Source organism: Dasypus novemcinctus, chromosome 4, assembly GCF_030445035.2.
Source record: "Dasypus novemcinctus isolate mDasNov1 chromosome 4, mDasNov1.1.hap2, whole genome shotgun sequence".
Lineage (NCBI taxonomy): Eukaryota > Metazoa > Chordata > Mammalia > Cingulata > Dasypodidae > Dasypus > Dasypus novemcinctus.
The window spans coordinates 83,349,823-83,358,154 of NC_080676.1; the positions used below are offsets into that span (position 1 = coordinate 83,349,823).

Below are 8,332 nucleotides of genomic sequence, written 5' to 3' on the forward strand. Positions count from 1 at the left end.
ACAAGGCTGGTTATGAACAGCTGCCTGCTTACTGTGATTTGATAAAGGATTGGGCTGGGACGTTTCCTCTTAAGTAACAATCTACCTTCTTGTCATGGCAACATCTTTCTACTGGGTTTTGACTTGTATACTGAGTTTGAGAGCACATCTTCACAGAAAGAACAGAACATACAGGCTCAAAATCTCCTGATGGCAGAAAAGCATATAATGTAAGATGTGTGCTTGGCAGAAAGATTATTGGTGGACTTCTAAGTCTCTAATGCTATGTATTGCATTTTATGAATATAATATCAAATACCATATTTGGATTGCAGCTTGCATAAAGCACTGAACCATCAGTAAGTTTAGTCTATTATAGTTGGACGTATCAAACTCAAATTAAGGAGGGATAATAATAGGATTCTACCGCTTCAAAAACAGTTTAACTAAAAAATCAGTTGGCTATCTATTGATAAAGCATGATGAAGGACATAGAATTCTTCACATGATATAAAAAGTGAAACATTGTCTTTTCTAAGCTGGTTTGCATAGAAAACATTTAAATGCACTAACAGGACAAAAATAAATATTTTAATTAAGGTTGTTGAAAAGAAGTTGTCTTTTTGTGTATATTAGCATAACCCTCCTCCTAAAAGAATAATTACTAAGTATTTTTTAAATAAACAGGCCAAATTCAGGTTGGAATATCACTTAAAGAGTTGGGTTTATATTTTAATTAGTCAAAGTAGGTAGAGTGTATGATTCTTTCTATGTAAATTTTGACTTATTTCATAAGGAAGAAATATCTTTGAATAAGCAATTTGCCCAATTTTTGGCTTGGATATAAGTGATTAGTAAAACCCTAATGTCATTTGAGTTTTAAACATTTACATTATCTTCTTTCCCCTGACAAATTTTGTAACAGTTAATTCACTTTAACACAATTTGGTAAAGTACTAAAACATATGGAGATTTAACTTTATATATTTATGTTTCATTCTGCCATCTTGAGTCAAAATCATGGTCAGGTTATTTTTAAATGGAATACTCTTACATTTTAAGTTATGTCATATTTTATAACTATGGTGAAAAAAATCAATCCTTCATTCCAAGCATCTGACAATAGTTTTGTGAGACAACTCACTGGAAAGTTGATATGGTGGTTTGAGTCTTTCGTGGACCTCAAAAATTATGTTTCAAAATTGGCCCTCCAGCATGTTCCCAAGTTCTCAGGCTGCTTGTAGCCAAGGAATCTCCAGCTGCATGCAAGAGCAACCTGAGGAGACTTTGACAGCCCAGGTCAGCAGAGTACCTGCAGCTGCCATTCAACTTTCCTGTAATGTCTCAGGACCTGGGCTTGGAGGGACCTGAGGTCAGGTGTTTCTATTTCAACTGGTCCAGCACATTCCCAATATTCTGCAGGTTACCCCTGAGTTTCTAAACAGTGTTAACAAGTCAGAAGATGCCAGCTTGTTGCTGGAGCAGGTCTGTGATACCTATTACAGGAAGCCATCCTTATCTGATTATGGACCTAGAGTTGGGAGAAGCATTGGGAAGAGTCAGGCTAAAAGGCACCTGGTTGATTATTACGTGGAAATTGTGAACACGGCAAGCAGTGTCCTTTGCTTTTTGTTTAGTGCCTGTATCCCTTGTGCCTGACTTGTTGGTGACAATAAAAGATTTATTCTATGGAATAAAAAAAATTTGGTCCATTTCTGTGAGTATGAACCTATTGTGAACCTTTGATTAGATTACATTCATTTAAGGGCAGTTTGATTAGATTGCTCCAGTAAGGGGGAGCCCAGGGTGGGTCTCCTCCTTTTACTGGAGTCCTTTATAAACTAGAATTGGCAAGCACGAGACCCAGAGAAAAACTTCAAGAAGCTGAAAGAGAAAGCCATGAGAGCAAGAAGCCGAAATCAACGGAACCGGGAAGGGAGAAAGCCACAGGAGGAGCAGCCAAAAGCTGAAAGCAATAGAGCCTGGAGAAAAAAGCTAGACTCGCAGATGCAGCCATTTGCCTGCTCTCCCACAGGGGCAGCTCAGGTAGGAAACATCTCCTGATGATACCTTGATTTGGACATTTTTATAGCCTCAGAACTGTAAGATTATAAGTTAATGATTCCCATAACCCCATTGTAAAAGCCAAACCATTTCTGGTATATTGCATTAGCAACCTTTAGCAAACGAAAACAGTTGAGATCAGGACTTTTTGCAAGTAAAATGAAGAAAGGTTGAATTATATATGAAGAAGGGTCCTACAAGTCATCTGCTAAGAGAGTATGTAAACATAACCCTTAAAACTATGCTTTTAAAATCAGAATAAGTGCATCTCATTTTCTTCTACTTTTTAGCTCCATAGTCACCCATCACAACTACACACAGAGACTGTCTAGTTAAAAGCAGGAATTCAAAGACCTCTAACAGGAGTGGCTTGTATGTCTGTCCATCCTTTGTCTAAATAAAAAGGCCACACTCCCTGGCTTGGTCTTTGACTCCACAGCATTGCAAGAGGCAAGCCTTAAATTGCTAAGTCCTAACACCACCAGTATGACTTAACTCCTAAGAGATATGTTGCCTTTTCTGCCAAGGCCAGAATCAACCTCAGCTGCCAAGTGTTAGATGAAAGAGGAACATAAACAGCTTGATGGAGGGGTGGTTCCTGGTGCACCTGTGGTTTTGACAGCTTTTGCTGCTGCTGGAGGAGGTAACAGGTTGCCTGTTTGTTCTTCAAGAGCACTTCTGGCATCCAGGTATTATGCAGGCAGGTACTGCCAGCTGTCAAAGATGCTGCTTCCCTGTCACTTTAGAGAAAGATGCTCCTCAGGAAGATCCCTCGTGCTATTTCTTTCAGGGAGCCCGGGAAAGGAAGACAAAGGGGATCAGATGCAAAGCACAAATCACCAGTGGGGCAGGGGTCTGCAGTAAAATAAGTCCCCTCAAAGTCCTGTTTTCCAACATGAGAGTGGTACAAAAGATAAAAATGACTTAATTTTAGTAACTTTTAAAAATATGAAGCTCTATAGATGGACTAAGGAAAAAAAACAAAGTGCATATATACCTGCTTTTGATGGCCTGTCTGCTTTATATATCAAATGGCTGATCAATCCTGGTTAAGAGACAGAAGATAAGCCATCTCATCTCATGCCTATCCTAAGTCATTATAATACAGAAAAATAAGATATTAAATCATTAAGTCAACCTCTCAATTGAAAGTTTAAAACGGAAAGAACATGCTTCCCAGATTGAAACTGCTGTATATATTTTCTTATGATTAAATAAAACACATATGAACTTGAAAACATGTTTCAAAAATAAACATTTTAAATATATTTCTATCAAGTATTTGACCCATTATAGAGCTTCTATAATTAAAACGATGTGGTTTAATTGATATGATGCATTAGTAGAACAGAAATAGAGTCAGAGATAGACTCTAGATGTCACGTATGACAAAGAAAACATTTCAAATTAACCTGAAAAAGGCGGATTATTCAGGAAATTGTGTAGGACAGCTGATAACTATTAGAAGAAAGAAAAGCTAGATTCTCTACCTCTTTCCTTGTATTAGACTAAATTAAAAATGGAGGAATGATTGAAATTTAACATTAAACAGAATCACTCACAAAAATAGAAGAAAGCATAAATAGGTTAATATAAGAGTAAGAAAGGACATTTTAATAACATGAAAATTAGAAAAAATAAAAGTCACTAAATAAATGTACCCTAAAAACAAAACATTTTAATACAAAATAACATGGTACATTTGAAAGAAAAATTAAACTTAATGGGAAATATTTGCAGTGTACATAATGGATAAAAAATGTATATGCCTAAAATACATATTAGTAAAAACACTTACCAATCAATAAGGATAAACAATTGGTTCAATAGAAAATTTGGCAATGGAACTATATAGAGAATAGACAAAAGGTGAAGGAAAAAATAAGATAGGGGAAAGGAGAAAAGGGGGAAGGGAAGGAGATACAAATGTTTACCTAAATGTTTGGACAAGGATTTGGAGAATGGGCCACTCTTGTGCATGAATATACAATATATTCTAATGTTAATTGTACATATATTTGTTCTAGCAGCTCCAATTCTAGAAAGTTATCCAGCTAATATTATAACTACAAAAACATTCACTGTAGTGTGTTCTATAATAGGAATTATAATAAAGAAAACAAGCTAAATATCGATCAAGATATTAGTTAATTGAATAATTGCTCATATTCTAATTGGATTTTATAGGTCTATTGAAATAATGAAAAATTAGCATTTACTAATTTAATTTTGATTTTTTTTTAGATTGTTATAACTTTTACTTTTATCTTGAGTTAAATGAGAAAATTGTCTATGCATTTCTATTTTACAACATTTTAGCTGGAATTACATATTCATATCAGGGAAAGCTCTATGCCCTTATATTTTTGTATTTACTGGTTGTTCACTCTTGGTATATTTGACATTTTATCTAATCGATATTTCACTCATTCTCAAAATATCTCATAAGATGTGATGATCTAGTTTATAATTACTTTCATTATTGTAAAATCTTGAAATTTGTTAGATCAATAAATAGAGTTATAAATAAATGATTTTCAACCTCTTCTTTATAGCAACTCAAAATGCCTCCATTTAGCTTTGAACATGTCTCAATATATCCACAAAAAGCCTCTAAACAAAATTAAGTTTAATTCACTCTAAAGGAAAGCACTTCCACAGACCATTTTAAGGAAGGGGGAGCCAATTTAAATAAATTATCAGATACTCATTTTATACAGATGAGTGCTGCTAATTATAATCAGTCTCATCTATTCATTAAAACTAGTCCAGCAAGCTTGGATAAACTTTGTCAGCACTTAGAGTCCATGAAAGCCTTGAAACAACATTTCCTTAAATATACATTTTAGAATTTTTACTAATTTAGGTCCTTTCCCAGGAATCCCTAAATAATGAGGTTTTATTAAAATTCTATTTTTTTGTATGTTCCTTCTTATTTGATATGTTACATCTTTAAACATTTTCAACATTCTCCCCTAGTCTCCAACCTCTCTGTATAAACTCCGATTAAATCCTCAGTTGTCTCAAGTTATCAAGTAGTGTCTAGCCCAAGATATGTCTACTAAGAGAACCATCCCATTGTTCTTGCATGCAGTTCCACTTGGTATAATTCATTTTTTATTTGAGTGTCCCAGAGTGGTGTTATCTAAGTTATCATGTTCTCTCTTCCATTACTTATTAGGATTATGATGGGAAAATCAAACAGAATTGGGTCTTACACTTATAAAACCACTACAATGTAGCACTTGGTTTTCTTTCCTACACTGATAATGGAAAACATATACTATTCTGTTTTGTTGTTGTTTTAAAACTAGCAGAGACTACTCCAGGAGGAGCAAATGGTCTCATTGTTTATCCCTTCCATCAAGCACTTCTTTGATTGACCATGTGACTTGCAGGGCTGATACCTTCTTTATAGAACCTGCTTGTTATAACAAGCTCACCAAGCCAGAAACCTGTTGAGAGCACAGTCTGTCTCTGCCACTTAGATAATAACTAAGCCTGCCTCCAACCTTTTATAAATTTTCAACACCTCTAGTTGTTAGAAGATAAACTAATTGTACATGATTATACAGTGCTTTCATAAACTCAACAGGGCAGATGCCATTCTGGTCCATGTATGCTTCCTTCCTCCAGCATCTAGCACAGTGCTTGGTATGTTATGGGTGCTCCCTAGATATTTGTTGACTGAATGGATGTGCTCTATTGATCAATTTAATAAAGATAGGCTGAAAGTATAGAAATGTCCTTTTCAGTGATGGCTTGAGTAGCACAGGATAACAACCATGACAGAGGACTTTTCCAGAGTTGTGACTCTCTGATGTTTACCAGTGGAAATATTACCAGTTTTAAACCTTGAGGGTTCCTTGAGAATTCCTTTATCAACTTAGCAAGTAATACAAATCTACTGTAATTAATTCCTGAGAAACCTGAAAATGCCTGTTATCTCTTATATATAAACCAGCTGCTACTAACTAACTTGGGAGTGCTGATTAGAATAAATCAGTCTATGTCAGCTGGATGTGCTGCCCTGGCATCTGCCCAAATAGAAGCAGACTATTCCAAGTTTCAGAAAAGGTAATTAAATTCAGCTTAAAATGCATCTGAATGTCATTGTCTGATGTACTGGCCCATGGAAATAAATAATTACATATTGTATTAATATGGTATCTATTTGCCAGGCATTCAGTGCACTGTTTTAATAAGCTGATCTTCATAATCTTTTCAAACTGGAAAAGAGGTGTCCATTTTTTCTATGTATGTTATTTACTGAGAAGCAATATTCATGGAAAGTCATTGGAAGATATAGAGATAGTCATTCTCTTTTGAGTTATGGTTCAGGATTCTCCCCATTAGAGCCTATCATCCAGCACCCCATCATCAGTAGGGCTGTAATTTTTGCTTTCTTCTTCAAAAGCAAATGGCTCCTTGCAAACAGATGATACCAACATCCCTTCCAAGACTTTATGTAACATTCCCATTCTCAATCTTTCTGATTGAGCTATAACCACAGTATCTTCCAGCAAATTTCAGGATTCCATCTCTTCTAAACTGAAAACATATTGCTGAAAACTTGTTTTCATCCCTTCCCCCTGCCCTTCACTCCCTCTCTTTCTGCTGCTTCTGGTATACCACCAAAAACACATACAACAGAGGATGCCTAACATAGTGAAGTTGGATACTTCCCTAGATGAGAGATTACAATTTTGTTCTCTTGTATCTTTTATGTTAACCTTCTTGTTACTTGTTTGGTCTTTGGCTGACCTTCTTCAATTTGCAATCCATTTATGTTCCCTCTGTTGGAAAGTTTTCAGTTTCAAAAATTACTTGCTCATTTGCCTAGTCCTCCCTATCATAGATAACTAGATACCTAAACTATTTATTTGGCCTTCCTGCCAAGACCTGCCAGGGGAAGAGCTCCTTTAGAGTTTTGAATCCTGAGGGTAGCATTGGATATCCTGGCCATTTTCTCTGTTTCCAGTTTGTCTGATCCTTTAGTATCCATCAAGAACCTTCCTCCTTCAGGAGTCTCTTGTCTTAGCTCTTCTTGGGATGCAGTTAAATTGTTACCCAAACCCCAATGTAACCCCTCAAAAGTATGGAAACATTGTCTACCTCTGTAGCTGCTCAACACAGCCTCTTGCTATAAGGAGACCAAAATGTTTAGAGTTGATGGCAAGTGGTGAGTGCAGAAAAAAATGATGTTCAAAGATACCAGAACAAAACTTATAGATTTGAAGTAAGAGAGACACAAGGTTAAATATATTCTTATACATGATCTTTTTAATTCAATTGAAAACTGTGTATCTTATGTTCTAGGCAATGTAATCATAATTCTGAGTTCCAGTTTATTAGAAATCTATTAAATCTAACATCTACTTTCTGTACACCTTTGCAATAATGGGCATATATTGCCTCTGCAATATAAACTTAATTTAAAAATACACAGTTTAATACAGAAGAAAGAGAAGAAATTGAATAATTATTTGAGAGATTTCTTCTTCATTAGAACTCTTTTATTTAAATATGTCAGATTATGAAATCATTTATAATGTATCTAATAACTTAGCAAGGATGAACTTCTCAGATAATTTCATCAAGGCCATCAGAAACCAAAAAAGAAGGTGATGATAAATAAATATTAACCATTAATTTTCCACTAATGTATGTGAATACATATCTAAATATTGGTGTGAGAATTCAGTGGTTATGTGTTTTTATCTCCTCTTTTATTTTCAGCAAAGAAGAAAGGGAATTTGGTTTGATTTGCTGAAATCTGAAAGGTCCAGAAAAAAGGACTAATCATTGTGAATTCCAGATGTTGCAATCACTGTGGAAAATGTTGATTTGATTCTATTAACTGACTAATTCAATTAAGAGGAGGCTTGCAAGAATCATCGTAGGAGAGCTTCTGAGTTCTTTACTTAAAAACTGTGGTATAACCTCAGGGTTTTGCTGAAGCAGGTTTTGTAGGTATATAAGTCTCAGATAATTTTCTGCAATTATACTTTGCTAAATGAGCAGAACTGCAGTTCAGGTAGGAAATGTCTATGAATTCCTGGAGTCTTTGAAGAAGCCTTTCGGCCATTTGGCTATTTTATGTAAATGTAATTCTTCCTGGAGCTTGAGAATTTAGGAGCTCTCCTAGAAAGAAAGCAGAAAATTCCTATAGCCCTTGAAACACATTCCTGAGTTGTTTAGTTGTTTTCAGCCTAGTTCCTACCCCCTCTCAAGCCTACAACTCTACAATACTGCCTTTACAAACAGTTCTTGGGCTCTTAATATGCAC

The 8,332-nt window shown here is 35.2% G+C and overlaps 1 non-coding gene across 1 annotated transcript; it reads left to right on the forward strand.

Annotated features, from left to right (window-relative positions):
- The first annotated feature begins 1,190 nt into the window (after positions 1 to 1,190).
- Positions 1,191 to 1,321, forward strand: LOC111760831 (small nucleolar RNA SNORA44). The gene has a single exon (XR_002794413.1). It is a non-coding gene; the product is annotated as a small nucleolar RNA SNORA44 (small nucleolar RNA).
- The last annotated feature ends 7,011 nt before the right edge of the window (positions 1,322 to 8,332 follow it).